Here is a 20,631-nt window from a genome sequence, read left to right as displayed (position 1 = left end):
GATTCCTATTTCTTCTTGGATCAGTTTTGACCAGTTCTCTTTTACTAGAAATTTATTTCATCCAAATTTTTTTTTTGTTTTGTTTTGAGACAGGATCTTGCTCTGCCACTCAGGCTGGAGTGCAGTGGCACGATCATAACTCGCTGCACCATGAAACTCTTGGACTCAAGTGATCCTCACACTTCAGGGCACTTCATATGCAGATGATTGAAACTGGACCCCCTTCCTTACACCATATACAAAAGTTAAATCAAGATGGATTAAAGACTTAAATGTAAAATCCAAGACCATAAAAACCCAGGAAGGCAACCTAGGTAATACCATTCTCGATACAGGAATGGGCAAAGATTTCATGAAGAAGATGTCAAAAACAATTGCAACACATGTAAAAACTGACAAATGGGATCTAATTATACTTAAGAGCTTCTGCACAGCAAAAGAAACTATCAACAGAATGAACAGACAACCTACAGAATGGGAGAAAATTTTTGCAACTATGCATCTGACAAACGTCTAATAGATAGCATCTATAAAGAAACTTCAATTTACAAGATTAAAAAAACCCATTAAAAAGTGGACAAAGGACATGAAAAGACACTTCAAAAAATGACAAGTGGCCAACTATTTTTTATATGAAAAAAGTTCAACATCACTGATCATTAGAGAAATGCAAATCACAACCACAATGAGATACCATCTCACACCAGTCAGACCGACTATCATTACAAAGTCAAAAAATACCAGATGCTGGTGCGGTTGCGGAGAAAATGAAACACTTATACACTGCTGGTGGGAATGTAAATTATTTAATACTTCAACCATTGTGGGAGACAGTGTGGCAATTCCTCAAAGACCTAAAAGCAGAACTACCATTTGACTCAATCCTATTAGTGGGTATACACCCAAAGGAATTTAAATCATTTTATTATAAAGACATATGTACACGTATGTTCACTGCAGCACTATTCACAATAGCAAAGACATGGAATCACCCTAAAAGCTCATCAATGATAGACCGGATAAAAAACATGTGGTACATATATACCATGGAATACTATGCAGCCACAAAAAACAAAGAGATCATGTCTTTTGTAGGAACATGGATGGGAGTGGAGGCCGTTATCCTTAGCAAACTAATGCAGGAACTGAAAACCAAATACTGCATGTTTTCACTTATAAGTGGGAGCTAAATGATGAGAATACATGGACACATAGAGGGGAGCAGCACACACTAGGGCCTATTGGAGGGTGAAGGATGGGAACGGGGAGAGGATCAGGAAAAGTAATAGGTACTAGGCTTAATACCTGGGTGATGAAATAATCTGTACAAAGAACCCCTATGACACAAGTTTACCTATATAACAAATCTGTACATATACCCTGAACTTAACAGTTAAAAAAAAATGAAGGCACTTTGTAAATATCCCAGAGCTAAAAAATAAAATCATAGGGAAATATTGCTGGAAGAAAGGAAAAACTATTAAACACTTCTGGAAGGAAAAAAACCACGCAAGAATACACCTGAAATGAGACAATGATTAGCTCTGTAGAGAACATCATTACACAGGCACAGTGATATGAACACTCACTATTGATTTAACTATATACCTGTATTGAGAGGATGGGGGAAGGAACACAGAGAGTTGGAGTAAGAGTCTAACCTAAGAGTAGGAAGTAAACATCTCAAATTAATAACTGAGGTTGTAACATTATAAGATCTAATTTAGAAATCTAAAAAGAGTTAAAATTGGTTTCCTTTGAGCAATAGGACTAAAATAATGAGGTGTGCAATAGGGAAAGGCTATTTTCATTGTAAGATTTTCTCTACTATTTGATATTATAAAACACATACATATTTTAACTTGACAGAATTTAAAATAACAGATGCAAATAACCAGAAGACACTGTGCAAATTCAAGCATAGCAATAATAAAATAAATGAAGTTCCAAATAAAGTTCCAACAATAAGATACAAATTTTTACTTAAATTGGAAATTTAAAAAAATTTGAATATCCACTACTAAAGAGATCATTGTGGTACGCACACTTTGAGTTTAAATAATATATCTATATGGCAATATGGTAATTCGTACAAAGAGATAGTCAAATATCTACTTCCTTTGACACAGTAATTTCATTTTATCCTATGGATATAACAAAAATGTACGTTAATACTAATACAGTGTAACTGAAGGTCTAGGTTCTTATCTGAATTGTGGGGATTCTTATGTAAATTGTGGTATATCCATTCAAAGGACTATTCTCCAGTCATTAAAATGAGAATTCCTGAATATTATAGAAAAGACTTAAAATATAAAGAGAGAGAGAGAGAAAAGGAAAAAAAAAAAAAAAAAAAAAAAACCCAGGACACAAACTCTGCAGAAAAAGCAGAATTTCAGTTTCCAGCCATGATATAGTAGCCAGATCCGACCTTCAACTGTAAAAAAGTAGGAATCTGGACAAAACTTAAAAACCAACTATTTTTAGATAGTTCAGACATGCAGAGCAGTTCTGTGAGACATAAGAAAAGAAAACAAATGAAGTGAGCCCTATGATCTCCCCAGTTTTCTGTCTGGAGACACTTTCCCGTCTGTGGTACAGGAATGGGAATACCAAAGAGCTTAGGAGTCCCACAGAGTTGAAGAGATGGAGGTTGTAGTTCACAAGGAGACCAAGGTAACTGGAATATGAGAACCAGAGTACTCAGAGTACTAGAGAGGAGAGAGTTGCACAGAGCAGAACTACAGAAATCCTCCTGAGTTTTTAGCTGCAATTCAAAACTGTTGAGCACATCACAACCTTTCGGGAAAGAAAAACTACCAGAAAGCTGAAGTCATTCAAATTCTGACCCTTAAAAGTAAAGAAAACTCAGTGAATACCTGCAGCATTCTGCACAGACCCCAGAATGCCTTAATAGAAGGGTTAAACTATGCATAGAGGAAAAGCTACCTTATATCCATCCAAAACAAACTTAAAAGCAAGCTTTGGAGGGATCATGCAAATTACTGCTAGCCAGAACAAAACTTAATACTCTGTACAGAACTAAAATAAATGCTTGGTACTTAATAAAAAACTACAAGATACACAGAAAAACAGGAAAACATGAACCATAATCAGGAAAAAAAATCAGTCCATAGAAACAGATGCAGAAATAACAGGGATAATGAAATCTGCAAATGAGGACTTAAAAACAGCTGTTTTATTTATGTCCAATTATTTAAAATATGAACATAAAAGAAACTGAGAGAAGCTTAAGATATTAAAAAACCAACAAAGATATATAGAACTGAAAAATACTATATCTAAATTAAAAGTTTCCCTGGATGAGATTAACAGATTAGACAACATGAGAGAAAGGATCAGTGAACTTGAAGACACAGGAATAGAAACTTTCCAAACTGAAACACACACACACACACACACACACACACACACACAGAAAAAATTGAACAGAGGTTAAATGATCTCTGAAACAATATGAGTGGTCATAACATACATACAATTTTTGTTCCAAAAGAAAAGGAGACACAGGGAGGAGCAGAAAACTTTTGTAAAAATAATAGTTAAAATTTATAAAATTTGATAAAAATGATTAAGTATAAATCTACATATTCAAAAAGCATAACAAACCTAAAGCAGGATAAATATAAAAAAAGACACCAATGCATACCTTAATCAAACTATTCCAGATTAGTGATAAGAAGAAAATTTTAAGAGTAGTCAGAGAGAAACAATATTAGATACAGGTGAAAAAAGATAAGAATCATCTTTGACTTCTTATTAGAAATAATGTAATCCAGAAGGCAATGAACGAATAAGTTTATATTATAGAAAAAAACACATCACCTATAATTCTATACTCAGAGAAAATTCCCACAAAATTAAGGTAAAATCAAGAACTTTTCAGATAAACAGAACTTATAACAATTTATCATTAGTAGGTCTGCACTGTAAGACATATTAGAGGAAGTTTTTTAGGGCTGAAGAAAATAATATGAGATGAAACTCAGATTTCCATAAAAATAAAAAGCAGGATGGAAAAAATACCTTTTACTCAGTTTTAAATTTATTTAGAAGATAATTAGCTGTTTAAAAAAGTAATAATGCATTGTGAGGTTTACATATTGAAATAAAGTGTATTTCCACAATAGCACAAGGAGTGAGGAGGAAAATGGAGGTTTACAGTTTTAAGGCACAGATATTACACATACAATAGTATAATATTATCTGAAGGTAGACTACAATAAAATTAAGATGAATATAGTAAACCCCAGAGCAATCAATAAAATAACAAAATAATAGAGCTACTAAGCAAATAGAGCACATAAAATGTCTTTAAAAAACTAAAAATAAAACTAAATTCAAAAGATGGCAAAATGGAGGAAACGAACAAAGAACAGATGAGACAAATAGAAAATAAGTAGCAAGAATGGTAGATTAAATCCAACCATATTGATAAATGCACAAAAATAAAATCCTGATCACTATATGCCATCTACTGGAAACCAAACATAATTTAAATGTAAAGACATAGATTTGTTAAAAGTGAAAGATTGGAATAAAGATATACTATTTAGACATTAACAGGAGACACCTGGAATGCTATATTAATGTCAGATAAAATAACCTGCATGACAAGAAATAGTTCCAGATATAAAGAATATCATTACATAACAATATAAGTCAATTTTTAAAGACAACGTATATAATAATGGTAAACAACAGAATTTGAAAATGCATTAATCAAAATTAACAGTATGAAAGGAGGAAAAAACCAAAGTCCATAATTATACTGAGAAATTTTCAGTATTTTCTAGAAAGGTAGACAAAAACACAGTAATGACATGGAAAACTTGAAGAACACTTTAAACCAGCTTGATCTAATTGTCATTTATCAGATACTTTACCCCAAACTGCAACATACACATTCTTTTTAAGGACACATAAAATATTCACCAAGTTATTCATACACTGGGTCATAAAAAAGTCTCATTAAATTTAAAATGGCTCCAATCATATGGAATATGTTCTATGACTACAATGAAATTAAATTAGAAATCAAAACCAAAAATATTTGAAAAATAGCTATATATTACAAAATTAAACACTAGCATTACATAATCAATGAGTCCAAGAAGAAGCCATAAAAGAAACTAGAAAATATTCAAAAGTGGATGATAATGAAAATGTAAACTACCAAATTTATGAGATACAGCTGAAGCAGTGCTTTAAGAGAAAATCTGAAAACCTTAAATCCTTTTGTAATACAAGAAAATCAATGATATCAACATCCCATTTTAAAGAAATGGAAGAGGCAAAATCAAATTGAATGGCAATAGAGGAAAATGATATAATAAAGACTGGAAATCAATGAGAAAGGAAATGAACAAACACTAGAAAGAAAAATGAATGAAACTAAAGGCTGTGTCTTTGAAAAGATGAGAAAAAGTGATAACCTCTAGGAAAACTGGTCATGAATAAAAGATAACTTTAAAAATTATGAATATCAGGAATGGAAGAAGACCTAAGGGACATCACTACAGATACTATAGACAGTAAAAGGATAATAATGGAATATTGTGAACAACTTTTGGTTAATAAACTCAACAGCTAACATGAGATGATGAAATGGTTTGAAAGACATAAATTATCAAAAGTAACACAAGAAGAAAGAAAGCAAACAGTTCTTTATCTATTAAAGATAGTGACTTTGAAATTGAATCTCTTCCCACAAAGAATACTCCAGGTACAGATGCCTTCTTTGCTGAATTCTGCATTAAAGAATAAATTAACAAATTTACACAAACTTATTTAGATAAAAAGAGAAAGAGACCAAGCATGGTGGCTCACACCTATAATCCCAGCACTTTGGGAGACCAAGGTGGGAGGATCCCTTCAGCCCAAGAGTTCGAGCCCAGCCCTAGCAACATAGTGACCCTATCTCTACCAAAAACTTAAAAAATTAGCCAGGCATTGTTGCACGTGCCTATAATCCCAGCTACTCAGGAAACTGAGGCAGGAGGATTTCTCAAGCCTCGGAGGTCAAGGCTGCAGTGAGCTGTGAATGTATCACTGCACTCCAGCCTGGGCAACAGAGCAAGAGTCTGTCTAGAAAGTGTGAGAGAGAGAAAGAGAGAGAAAGAGAGAGAGAGAGAAGGAAACATCTCCTAACACATTTTATAATGTCAACTTTCCTCTGATAACAAAACCTAACAAAACATTACAAGAAAACCACAGGCCATTATCTCTCATGAACATAAACATGAAAATCTTTAACAAAATATTCTCAAATTTAATCCAGTAACATATAAAGCAAGTATAATACAGTATAACCCAAAATATTTAAAACAACTGATGTTTATCTCAGTCATGCAAGGTTGGTGAAACATTCAAAAGGCATTGAATTACAATTCATCTTTTTGATAGATAAAAGGAGAAAAATCATCTGATCATCCCAAAAGATGAAAAAAAATTGGACAATATTCAACATCCATTCATGATTTTTAAAGAAAACTAGAGATGAAAAAATTCCTTAACTTAATAACGGCAGTCTGGGCAACAAAGTGAGACCCCATCTCTACAAAAAATAAAATAATTAGCCAGGCATGGTGGCACATGCTTGTAGTCCCAGCTACTCAGGAGGCTGAGATGGGAGGATTGCTTGAGCCTGGAGGTCAAGGCTGCCGTGAGCTATGATTGTACCACTGCACTCCAACCCAGGTGACAGCAATACCTTGTTTTTTAAGAAATAAAAAAGCAAAAAATAAACAAAGGGCACCTGCAAATAACTTGTAGCTAACATCATACTTAATGATGAAAGACTGAACAACTCTCCTCCAAGAACAGCAACAGGGCAAGGATGTCCTCACTCACTACTTCTATTTAACACTGTGCTGTATCATAAAATGCTCTTAAAACTACCCTGGGTAGCCAGCACAATCAAGCAAGATAAAAATAAATAAATCAAAGGAATCCAGATTTAAAGGAAGAAATAAATATTTATTTGCAGGCAATATGATTGTTTATATAGAATATCCTAAAAGCAACATCAATGAGAAAGGAAAATAACTTTTATCTGAGGAATGTGAGACCTTTTAAATTATCAGACCCATAGAAACGTTAAAATGAGATAGCAATCATGTCCTGCTTCCTCCTTTAACTATATACTCATCCTTAAAACTGTTTGCTATTGCCACAAGTAGTTATAAATTAACTTACTAATGCTGCACCAGACACTATAACTCACACCCTGTAGCTTAACGACAGATAGCCAATCACTGATCAATGTTATTTCTGTAAACCAATGAGAATTCCTGATAAACAACTTTATATCAGCCCATTCCCCATTCCCCCTTATATTCTTTGAAAATCTACTTGTAACTGCTGCTAATGGAGTCTATATTCAAAGCAACTTGAATCTATGCTCCTGGTTGCAATCCTCAAGCTTGGTCCAAATAAACTTTCTACTTATATTAATTTTGTCTCAGCTTTTTCCTTTAATTGGGTATAAGTGCTTCCCTGAGTTCTGTGAGTCCTTCTGGAGAATTACTGAGCCAAAGGTAGAAACCTTAGATTTGTAGGCAGTCAGTCAGAAGCACGGGTGATGGGGGTACTACTTGTGGCCAGCATGTTTAGTAAGGGCAGTCGTGTTAGGGACCACAACCATGCCCTACAACTTGTGGGGTTTGCGCTAACTGGATGGTTAGTGTCAGAATTGAACTGCTGTATACTCAATGCCAGAAGTGTTGAAACAGAATTAAAGGGGGAAAAAAACTTTTTGGAACTGCGGCGTGTGTATCTCCATTTAATAGTATACTTCCCCCCACCCCCACTCCCGCCCCACACACACCAGAGACAGTGTCTCACTCTGTCACCCAGGGTGGAATGCATTGGCATAATCATGGCTCACTGTAGCCTCCACCCTCTAGGCACAAGTGATCCCCCCATCTCAGCCACCAGAGTAGCTGGGACTACAGGTGTGCACCACCACGCTCAGCTAATTTTTAAAAATTTTTTGTAGAGACAAGGTCTCCCTATGTTGTCCAAGGCTAGTCTCAAACTCCTGGGCTCAAGCAATCTTCCCTCCTTGGCCTCTCAAAGTGGTTGAATTACAGGTGTGAGCGGCATGCTGGCCCAACAGTCATTCTCAAGGAGAGGTGAAGTGTTGAGAATTACTGCCACATTTACCTACCAGACCATGCGCATGATCCTCTTGCATACACATGACTGTGGTGATGGAAAAAGGACAGAGGATAATGTACTAAGAGTAGATTAGTTTATAAATAGTTCAAATGCTCTCCAAAATCATATTCCAGCACAAAACTTTAAGATTCTCATACAATAAAAACCTGTTAATTTGAATGATATTAATTTGAAATTTATAGAATATAGGTAAGATTCAGGCTTTGGTTTATCTTTGCATAGCCAATACCTTTTTATAGTGGAATAAAAATGGTAAGATTCTTCTTAGGGAGAATATTTAAGGAACAAAATTACTTTCTGAAGTGGACATAATCTACCACACACAACTAATACTTATGCTAATTCTAAATTGGCCTTATATATTCAAAGGGGTCTCCTAGACAACAATGAGAATGAAAGGCTATATCAATTAAGAGTTTTATAAGTTAATGGAATAAAACTTGATCTATTTGCAAAGTATAATTTAAAGTAAAATTCAGACTCTTTAAAAAAAACTAAATTTAGTGGCTTTTTGCAAGTAATCTGAATTAGTAAAGTTTGATGAATTAGGCTAAGTCATCACATATCATTAACATATTGGCAAGGTCCCTGTCATGTTTCTCGCAAACAAGGAGTTCAAATGTTTCCTGTTCAGTCACCATGTGTACCCCTCAACACACACACAGGTATGATCTTGCATATATATTTCACCAGATTACATAAAACATTTGCCTTAAGAAATTTTTTTTTCTTTTTTATGTTTCCTATGGTGCTGAAGGAAATATTTCTTATGAAAGGGAAAGACTGGTAAGTTGTTATAGACTACAGGAGACTAAAGAGAAAGAGAAATATTAACTAAATTCAATCTGAAGGCCTGGATAGGATCCAGGAAAGAAAATAAACTTTAATGGAAAAAATAGATGAAATACTTTTCCAAAAATATTTCTTTATTTTTTATTTTTTTGAGACGGAGTCTCACTCTGTCGCCCAGGCTGGAATGCAGTAGTGTGATCTCAGCCCACTGTAACTTTCATTTCCTGGGGTCAAGCGATTTTCCTGCCTCAACCTCCCAAGCAGCTGAGACTACAGGTGTGCGTCACCATGCCCAGCTAACTTTTGTATTTTTAGCAGAGATGTGGTTTCGCCATGTTGTCCAGGCTGGTTTCGACCTCCTGACCTCAAGTGATCTGCCCACCTTGGCCTCCCAAAGTGCTAGGATTACAAGCATGAGCCACTGCACCCTGCCAAAACAGGTGACATTTTAATGAATGCTGTAGCTGATAATATGGCACCAATATTAAGATCCTGCTCTTGATCACTTTACTATGGTTTTGTCAAATGTCAACAATGGGTATCACGAGGTATGGGGTATAAGGATCCTATAGGCTATCTTCACAACTTTTCTGTTAGTTTAAAATCAGTTCAAAATTAAAAGTTCAGAACAAAGAAACACTTCTACCCCATATTAACAATTATATATACTTTTAGTTTTGGAAAAAGAAAAGCTCATCTCAAGAAACTACTACAGGTACTGGGAAATGAATGAAATTATAGTAGTCCTAAAGATTTTAACACCTGTTATTTCAAGAATAATTTCTTCCTATAAAAGTAACATAATCACCATTCAAACACTACAGAAAGTATTTGCAAATTCTCACAACAATAACAAACCAGAGTCAGCATTTTTCAGCAACTTTCCTGTTTTTCTTTGGAAAAGAATTCAGATACCCTATATCCTACATCCAAAGCTAGTAAAGATCTCATGCTTAGGAGTGGCCATCCCGTCTCTAATTTATAATGTGCCTCCAATTATATCTACTGCTGAACACTAATATGCTTGCTAGAAAAGCAATACAATTAACAGCATGGCATTTTTTTCCAACAGGATGAAATAATTTATTTTGCATGTTTCCAAGCCACATTTGCGACAAACGTTAATAGGTGGAAATAAGTAGAAAAATTTCTCTCTTTTGTTTTGATGGTATCATAAAATGAATTCCAATCAATTCAAGCCGAGGAAAACTAAGCCTCTTAAGTTCCAGAAAGAAAGAAAATAGCGTGGGTTGGACTGCCTCACACTACAAAGAACGAAGCAAAGGTTGTGAGCTCCTTTTACAAGCTGGCTTCTTGGACCAAGTTTGGCTGGCCATAAAGGAAGCAATGGGGGTCTGTCTGTCACATTAGAGATTATTTTTCAAGGTGTGATTTGCATATGAATAACATAATGCAACATCAACTACATTTTCAAAATAATATACACTGCTATCACACCAGGATGTTCTGTGAGCTTTTCAAAATAAGAATAGTTTTCACTACTAATGTAGACGTTTAGAAACTGGAAACAATGGCACCACTTTTTTTTCTCCCAAGGCGATTTTGTACATTCTTGAGGTCCCATACAGTCTACCTAGGTACCTAAAACAGATGTGGCAACAGCATTGGTTGCTCTGTGATGTTACCAAGCCAAAAGAAACCACACCAAAATTGACACAAAAATATGCATAATTCATAGTGGAATTGCTGTGAATGGATGGGCTATGATGTTAAATGCTAAAATTCTCCCTGCCTTTCACTTATAATTACAAAACCTACTGTGGGGATTTACAATTTTTATTCATTGTGTTTTTGGTTCCTTGAGAGTAAGAAAATATTCCAAATTTCAGAACCGTGGTTTTTCATAAGGCCAATGACCTTCTCCAAAAACCCAGAAACTCCTTTACTCAGAGCCAAAGAGAGGGGTTTTAATGAGTCTCCAGGATAACTTGGTCAATGTTGAATTCTGATGATTAGTCTGAAACTTGATTGTACTTGTTTTTCCTCCAGCCCAATCAATAGTTCCTTCCATGGGGCTTGTTAGATGCTAGTTGCTAAATACTTGGCAACTCCTTTGCCCTCTGGGAAAACAAAGAAAAGTGCTATTCTAATTACAGAGGTGAAACTCTGGGTCAGTAAGCAATGCAAGTGTTTTTTAAGTTAGCCGAATTTTGACAAGCATCCTCTGGCTAGTGAGGAAAGCCTTTTCAGATAATTTTTGGGGTATTTAGAGAATGGATGTTCAGCAAGACCTCTTTGAAACCTAGTGATATTAACCCTTGAGCAGCAAGCATGCTGTAGGGAAACCCAGTATTCTATGCATCTGGCTTTACCCAAGGAGGCTCCCTCCATGAATAGGTGGGTCTTCCCTGAGTTAACAGCTCATTATGAGCAGCATCACTGAGACGTACCACTGAGTTTGTGACTGGCATTCTTATTGCAAAAGTTAAGCTTCTTTTTATCTTTTCAGAAATGTCTTGTCCTTTCCTACTTATTCAGATTCTGGCAACATACTTTTTACATCTGGTCAGCCCACGTGCTGCTTGTAACAATGGCGAAATACTGCCCACTACTCAATATACTGTTTTGAGTACCATATCCACCACGTTCTGACCACAGCATTCTGTGAGTTACAAAATTAGAGGTTCTTCTAAATTTTTTTCAGCTATTCTTTCAATTATTACAACACAGGTTTATTGCAAAAGTGGATGAGGGAAATCATGTGACTCAGCTGCTCCTGCTGTTGGCTAGACTAAATCAGGTCTACTCTGGGTGTGGTCAGACCAGCAACATCCATATCTTCTGGAAGAAAACTGCTATGGTCTAAATGTGTGTCCCAAAGTTTATGTGTTGGAAACTTAATTCCTAGTGAAATGGTCTTGGGAAGTGGGGTTAATAAGAAGTGATCAGGTCATGAGGACTCTGCTCTCATGAATGGACTGATGTGGTTAATGTGAGAGTGGACTGTTACAGAAGTGAGTTCTGCCCTCTCTTGCTCTTGCCCTTACTTGCCCTTTGGCCTTTCATCATGGGCTGATACAGCATGAAGGCCCTCAAAAGATGCCAGCACCATGCTCTTGAAATTCCCAGCCTTCAGAACCATAAGTCAAATACATTTTTGTTCATTATAAATTACTTGTGGTCTGTGGCATTCTGTTATTCTGTTATAACAACATAAAATAGACTAAGACACTTATAAAAATGAAAGTTTATGAGACTATTCAAGATTTACTAAATCAGGATCTCTGGAGGGTTGGGGGAGTTGAGCCCAGGAACATCAGCTTTAACAAAATCTTTAAGAAATTCTAATGTACTGTATACTACTATCTGAGAACTAGCTTAAACAAGCTAGTCATTGAAATTGCAATCTGGAACACCTGGTCACCTCTTCTTTTTACCCTTTCCTTATTATCAGCATTATCTTAACCTCCTTAAGTAACTGAGGAGGTATAAACAGGGCACAAGCATCAATCATCTTACATTCTGCAGAATCCTTCCTCTAATTCATAGTTAAAGAAATGCTTGTTGATTGATTAACTCAATTCCACAGAGGATTTCCTAAAGTTAATAATCACACAATTTGGTGAGGTTAATCATGCTAAAACACAACCATCTAGCCAGCTCACAATTTGGGAATTTAAGAAGCCAAGAGATGGAAATACAAATACTTCCATTGCAAGGTAAGAGAGGAATAACTGAATAAATATCATGTGCAACAGTGTGGTACTCAGGTATGGAGACAGAGAATTTTAGAGGTAAGTGAGTGGAGAGCTGAAAAAAGAAATTTTTTCCTCCAGTCCTTTACTGAATGGTGTGTCTTTGTAGTTTGGTGACATACCTACTACAGGCAGACAATTTATGAAGTTTAAGGGTTGGGGTTTATAAACATGTATAAATAGTTCTCTTTTGCAAATACTAGAAAAAATCACTACAGACCCCTTTGCCTCCAATCATATTTCCCTATAGAGTATCCACTTCTTCATCAAACCTAAGTATAAAAATACACAAGTTTACCTGTTTCTCAGGGTCTTTATCCCCCAAAGCTTATAGTAAACTTAACATTAAATAAAAATATATATTCTTTTGCTTGCGAATCTATCTTTTGATTGATATAGGGGCGTCAGCCAGAAACCTAGTGATGGTTGAGGACTAGATATTTTCCTCTCCTACAGTATTTGGCTTCCTCTTCTAGTTTTATTGTTATTCTTTCCCCCACCACCAGGGTTTCATAACACACTCAATATTTGCTTGTTTGAATATTGTTGATTATTATGCAGTCAAGCAGACTAAAACTAGCCCTTGTTGTGACATTAAATTAACAACCCTTCCTGATTTATATCATCCATAAGGCTTACAAATTACAGAAGACTTTGACTGAGGCAGGTGCTAATTTTTAAATGTGTGTCTTGTTTGTTTCTCAATTTAAAAAACAAGCAAACAAACTATAAACAATCTTGGTAAAGAGAAAGCTGAAAAGTGTGTTTATGCATTAGTATCTCTTGTTGAAACATTCCAAGTTAATGTCATTTTATTGGGTCAATGTAGTTATGTTTGGATTTTACCTAAGTTATCTTTCATGTTCATTTAGAATTCTTCAAGATTAAACACTCTCTAGAGGTTAAAGGGTATACACCCACATCCACACCCCCAACCACAGAGTATCTCCACTAGGAGTGATTTTTGATGGGAAACAGGAACACTCTACCTCACAAGCAAGCTGCACCCCATGGGAATGGGATGCATTCCCATGCATCCCATGGGAATAATGGGAATGGGAGCCTGTCCCATCACCAGTAGCTCTAAAACATCCAGTCTTAGTGACCAGAGAATTCAGTCCATTCCAGAAGATGTTCCTATTCAACACTTACTCACTGATTCACTTGACTACCATCAGTGGGCATCCACCATGTGCCAGGAATATCTAAGACTGAATAGACAGACAGCCTACCACTTTCAGTCTATTGGAGGTGACAAATGTTAGATCATCAGAAGAGGTGACATATGATGGTGAATGGAGAAAAGTTCGAGGGAAACTAAAAGGCATGATGAACAACTGTGATAATGGTGCCTGATTTAATTCAGAGGATGTCTGAGCAAGTTACATTTAGACAGAGATGGAAGGGATAACTAAGACTTTATCCAGGTGAAGACTGGGAGGTCACGTGCAGAGGCCACAGAGCTGGAAACACAGAGCATTGAGGTGGCCGTGTGGCTGGAGTGACCAAGCCAGGGAAGCAGGCAGGGCCTCATAGGCCACATCAAGGACTCTGGACTTTGTGTGTTGTAAGTTACTGAAGTGTATTAAACAGGAAATGACATGACTATATTTTTGCTTTCATAGCATTACCATGGCTACAGGGCAGAGACTTGATTGCAGGTTGCCCACGTGGATGTAGGAAGATGATAGGAGGCTGTTGTGATGGCCCAGGCAAGAGACCTTAGTGGATAGCCTAGGAAGGAGTCACTGGAATTAGAAAAAAGTGAACACATCCCAGAAATAATGAAGAGCTATGATCAGCAGGATTTAGAGACTGACTGGATGTGAGAGGTGCTAGACAGAGAGGTGTTCAGAATTACTGTTTTCATCCTGAGTGAAAGAGTGGATATCAGGCCATTTATGGAGGAAGGAGACACAGAAGGTGGATCAGGTCTGGGAAGTGAATGATGAGTTTAGTTTTGGCCATCTTGAATCCAAGGTCCTCACAACACAGACTAGGGATATCAAGCAGAGGTTTGGTGCTTAGAAGGAAATCCAGTTGGAAATATAAACTTGGGTTCTATCAGCGGGTAGATGACACTCGAAGCCAAGTGTGTGATGAAAATCCTCAAAAGAGGGAGTCCCAAAGAGAAGGCCTACAAAGAAATCAACAGGGATGTAACAGGAAGAGGTTGGGGAGAGGTGGAGGAGTAGCTAGGGAGAGAGGGAAAAACAGGAAGGCACAGTGAAACGGAAGCCAAGAGAAGAGGGCCTTGAATAGGAAGGACTGTTCAACTGGGTAAACATCTCTGGGATGCTAAGAGGAAATCTTTCAAGTAGCAACAGGGTGTGTGTGGACCTTACAAGGGCAGTTTCATTAAAGCAGTGAGCAACTTGAGAAGTTCCATGATGAGAGGTGAAACTACTAGTAGCCAGAGGAAAATATAAAGTCAAAGGAGTGTTTTCTAACATGGGAGGTGCTTCAGTATGTTTTGACTGAGTAGAGGAAGGATCCAGTGATAAATGAAAACTGAGATCCATAAGAGAGAAGAGAGGACGTGGGATTCTGAGTAGGTAGGAGAATAGGACACACGCTGATCTTTAAAAAGTAGAGGGACATTTCTTCTATTGCAATGGGAGGAGCAACCCAGAGAAAAGGTAGATTGGATGGTGGGAAGTTTGGGCATTCCTGTCTGAGGGCTGCTGTTTTCTACATTAGGCTCCTAAGGCAAAAATCACATAGTGGGGATGGGAGTAGGAAATTGAAAATGGAAAGGGAGGAGATCTGGGGATACTAGAGGAGGAATAAGTCTCTGGGGACAAAGGGAAAGTGAATGTTCTAGAGAAACACAGTAGGATGGCTAAAGTGGTATGGAGGCCTCATTGAGGCTGCCAAGTTTGCAGCAGGGCAATGTGCCATGGTTGAATGGGAATCTGGTTATTAACTACTCAGTGCCAGGCTAGATGGTTAGCCAGGGCAAGAGGGGCATTCTTCAGCTTTAAATTAGTTTCCTTGCATGAAGTTAAATGGCTTTGTAAGGCTCAAAAGTAAAATAACTTTTCCTCTGCTCTTACAATCAAGAAAATGTCAGAATACTACTACAAATCACTCACAATTAGTGCAACAACAACAATAAATTACCACAATGAATTATTTTAGAACACAAGCATTCCTTTATACTATTTCTGGTGGAACCAGGGGCAGGAGGTGAAGAGGGGTGGGGGCAGGAGGCCAAGACATGGATTGATTTGCATCAACAAGAATAATGTTTTTTAAGAAATGTATCCGCCTTAAATAAGAACAATGCTTTCCATTTTCCATATAAAACATAAAACCAGTAGACCATTTGAAGATCCAGAGATAGTATTCCTTAGCTAGAATGCCAGCACCTCAAGGGAATTCAAACTGACCCTGTCTATAACTGTGTGGGTTACAAGGAGTTAACTTTGTTCTGGAACAAGACTGTAAAGCTGACTTGTCAACATTTGCATTTATGTTTCCAATTATTTATCCTCTACCTTATTAATGTTTATAGTAACAGAGAGCTTAAGTCCTCTTCTTTTTAAGTATCAGATTAATTATTCACGATACATTTAAAAACTTATATTATGCTGCCTTTCTATGTCACCTTTGTTTTTTCTTATTGCACACAGATGCAATTAAAGGTTCTTTCTGTATTCCAGAAGTCACACATGATAGGAGGGGAAGCTACATGCCTCTTGAAACTATTCATAGAATAGTTCCAATCTCTCCTTGTTATTTTTTCTGGCATCTCTAGACACACAGACTTTCCTTAAAAATAACACTTGCAAAAGCTATGCTTAATAAATAAATTTGTCACTATGCTGACATATCCAAATCAGAATGCTTTAAAGACAAACAGAAAACTAAGACCATTGGAGTTTCTTCACGAGTTTCAATTCCCTGAGTCTCATCACATCCTCAGTCTTTGCACTTGTTCTTTTCCCTAGAGGACAAAATGATATCTTTCTCAAGTGTCCACAGCCTCCCAAGTGTAATTACTAATATTATATTAATCTGCACTCACAGTGTCACCAACACTTGATTTGCTTTCCTGAGAAGATTCCCAAGTATGATTCCCCCAAGTTTAAAGAGTAGAAAAGAAGACACAAGAAGAAGCTTTGCCCGCTATGGCTGCCCAACGGTTTCTAATTAGCATATGTATTTGAAAGATCTGAAGCATTGGTTTAATCTCTAATCAGAGAAGGAATTTCTCTTGTGCCTTTAGAGAGGCTTGTGAATGAGCCAGTCACTTGTTTGGCTCCTAGGATACCAGAACTAACACCAGGGGCTGGAAAAGAAATGATCAAATTTATTTCTTTTAGTTATCAATTTGATTTCTATCCAGCAAAGTCTGTTGTTTAAAAAAGGAGAGGTGAGGGGGACTGTGGTTTGGATTCTCATTTTAACCTCTGTAGGCTGTCTATGTAGAATGACATAAAACTCAAAAGTTAACAACATTTGTGGGGATGTGGTTAAAAAAAATAGGGAGCTCAAAGGAGAAGAAGCTCATTCCCAGTTGTGATTATTTCAGACTCTAACTACTGGAAAGCATACAGTTAAAAGAAACGGCACACAGATCAAAAGGGACCACCCTGCTACCTTTTGGGTTTCAAAACCTGCAATTGTTCCTATCCACTTGTTTTCTTGTACTTGCATGACTTAACACATAAAACGTGAAATGTGATAAGCCAATGGGTCAAAACCCAGTTCTTCCTCTTGATAGGTTACCCAGTAAGCTTTACAAGCCTGGTCTAATTAAAAAAAAAACAAAAAAACAAAAATCCTTCAAAATAATTCACTTTAGTATCAATTTACATTTCTAGAGTTCAAGGTCACGTCCCTTCCTCCACCCTTTGCTTTCATCCTCCATTCACTTCGATCTTTGTATGACCTTCCAGCTGTGGGCAGATTTATGTTTTGAGTCTGCCTATTCCGATTTAGGATTGCCAGAGTAAAGTTAGGATAGTAGGAGGATCCCACAATACACAATTTTTTTTTCTGGTTAAAACAGAAATTATCTAACCTAGAATGAATCAACAGAATACTCTGCAAGGCAGAGACCACGTCTATTTTACTTGCATCCTGCAGACCTAGCAGAACATCACTCAAAAGTGAACAAAAGTGAGTGCTGAGGATGGTGATGCAGGCTGCCATTGATTCAAAATTTAAATCACTCACCCTGAAAAGTAATATGCTCTGTTCTCTATTTGCTTATTTTATAAATTAATAGGCCATTAACAGTGCACCATCTTCCACAGGGCTTCCTCTCTTAGGAGTGACACTGGAAATAGAGAGCGTATCAGTCTGCTCAAGCTGCTGTAACAAAACACCGCAGATTAGGCAGCTTAAACAACAGAAACTTATTTCTCACGGTTCTGGAGACTGGGAATTCCAAGATCAAGTTGCTGGCAAGGTAAGTTTCATTCTGAAGCGTCTTCTCTTGGCTTGCAGGTGGCAGCCACAGTGCTGTGTGTTCACATGACCTCTTTTTTAAGAGAGAGAGACACTAGGCTAGCAAGCTCTCTGGTGTCTCTTCATATCTAATCCTTCCACATCAGGGCCCTGCTTTGACCTCATTTAGCCTTAATAACTTCTTTAGAGGTACCACGTTCAAATACAGCCACACTGGTGGTGAGGACTTCCATGTATGAATTTGTGGGAAGACACAAACATTCAGTCCATAAAAGGGAGAAAGAAGGGGTGAGTGATGAAATAATGCTGGATATTTTTTTCTCCAAACTTTGTATTATATTAGTGTAATATATGTAGGTAATAATAAAATGTACTTAATCTAATGCTCTCTTTTGCATCAAAAGATTGTAGTATAATTGTGCTGTCAAACACAGCTATCAACTTTATGCTGCCATCTCTGTCGCCTTCAGCCTCATTCCTGGGCTCCTTAGCTGTCTCCTGCTTCCTTCTCTAAACTAGAAAGATACTTTATCACTAGGTGTAGTGGCTCACACCTGTAATCTCAGCACTTTGGGAGGCCGAGGCGGGCGGACCACCTGAGGTCAGGAGTTTGAGACCTGCCTGGCTAACATGGTGAAACCCTGTCTCTATTAAAAATACAAAAATTAGCCAGGCATGGTGGCAGGCAGCTATAATCCCAGCTACTTGGGAGGCTAAGGCAGGAGAATCGCTTGAACCCGGGAGGGGGAGGTTGCAGTGAGCCGAGATCATGCCACTGCACTCCAGCCTGGATGACAGAGTGAGACTCTATCTCAAAAAAAAAGATAATTTATCATTTTTTAAAAATAATAGAACCATGGAAAAAGTATAATAAAGGTAATACGTTTTGATTTTAAAACAGAAAATCTGTTTAGCTAATTTTAACCTAAAATAGAAAAATAGCTGGCCATGTGTGGTGGCTCACACTTGTAATCCCAGCACTTTGGGAGGCTGAGGCGAGAGGACTGCTTGAGCCCTTGAGCCCAGGAGTTTGAAATCAGCCTGGCCAACATAGTGAGACCCTGTCTCTATAAAAACAAAAATAAATTAGTCAGGTGTGGTGGCACGCATCTGAGGCCCCAGCTACTCGGGAGGCTGAGGAGGGAGAATTGCTTGAACCTGGGAGTTTAAGTTGTGATTGCACCACTGCACCCCAGCCTGGGTGACAGAGCAAAACCCTGTCTCAAAATAGAAAGAAAATCATAATATCTGACCCTGGTGAAAGAATGGCTCTTCAGAATCAGATTCTGTCCAGCATTCAAGGCTATCTACTTACCGGACTACTTCAGTTTTCACTCCTAGTGTTTAGTCCATTCTTGATACTTTTTGTCTTTGCTGAACAGAAGTGAATAAATATAATATTAACAAAGAACTGGACTAAAACCCAATATAGAGGATAAGGACTGGAACACATTTGATTCAAAACCTACCAGGAATTCACTTGAGGCAAGGAGGCCCAGTTACCAGTCTCCTGAATGCCTTATTTATACTAAGTTGTCTATGTTAGTGTGGAGGGTATAACCACTAACTAAATTGGCCTGAAATGTGTAATACAACTGCGATTTTGCTGACACAGTGTTAGAGTGGCATGCTGGATGGAACAGTAATAACTGTGATAAGGAGAATGATGATGGCGGTGGGAGGTTGATTGTTTCTAATAATCAGAATGATCTTTCTTACAGAACATTTGGCTCAACTCTCAATTTATGGACTTGGATACATTTGGTTCTTCTGGCTAAATACAGCTAAATGCTAACATATTTTTAAGTTGTTGCAATAAATAAAACTATATGGCTGGCTCAGAAGATGCCTCTTTGTAATTCATATTAATGCATTAAAAACTCAATTCAAGAAAATTTGACTTACTTGTTGTATCTTGCCTACAGTTCATAAAACCTAACATCAGTTTCAAATATTGTAATACCTGTTTCTAAATCACAAAGTAGATACATATTGCCCAAGATCACTAAGAATTCCATCAACCATATGAATGCAAATCACGCTTGGACTGACCCTGAAGAGTTCCCCAGTTTGTCACTCACAGACCCAAACAAGATTATGGCTAGACCACCCTAGGCCTGTGGGTCTACTGTAAAGAACATCAGACAATATTCCATAATCTCCTCTAGATGCTTATTTTCTATTATAAAAACTTTCAAACATATGGAAATGCTGCTTTCCTGCGGGAATCCCTCAGGCTGGAGTTTACTTTGTTCTCAGTGAAGGCAAAAAGCATCAGTCTTCATCCATGTTCTATAGCAAAGCATGTATTCTGGCATCTCCGCCACAGTGTGCTAATGGGTAGAGTTCCCTTCTGCTTTTTGGCTCCATCAGGAGCTTCCTACATTCTTGGTTTAGCTCTTTTCCACGTTCCCATTCCTTCACTGTCTCCCATCACCACCAGATGGGACTGACTGGTTGCAGAAAAACAAGCTCAGGACTCCCACTGATTCCATATTATGAT

General features: G+C 37.3%; 1 protein-coding gene across 21 annotated transcripts in view; it reads right to left on the bottom strand.

Annotated features, from left to right (window-relative positions):
* The window catches only part of PHACTR1 (phosphatase and actin regulator 1), a 570,508-nt gene that overhangs the window by 175,495 nt on the left and 374,382 nt on the right, over positions 1 to 20,631 (bottom strand). The gene's annotated exons all lie outside the window — the stretch shown is intronic.

Source organism: Chlorocebus sabaeus, chromosome 17, assembly GCF_047675955.1.
Source record: "Chlorocebus sabaeus isolate Y175 chromosome 17, mChlSab1.0.hap1, whole genome shotgun sequence".
Taxonomy (NCBI): domain Eukaryota; kingdom Metazoa; phylum Chordata; class Mammalia; order Primates; family Cercopithecidae; genus Chlorocebus; species Chlorocebus sabaeus.
The sequence above is the reverse complement of the archived record's forward strand: the minus strand, read 5'-3'. Positions and strand labels throughout refer to the sequence as shown.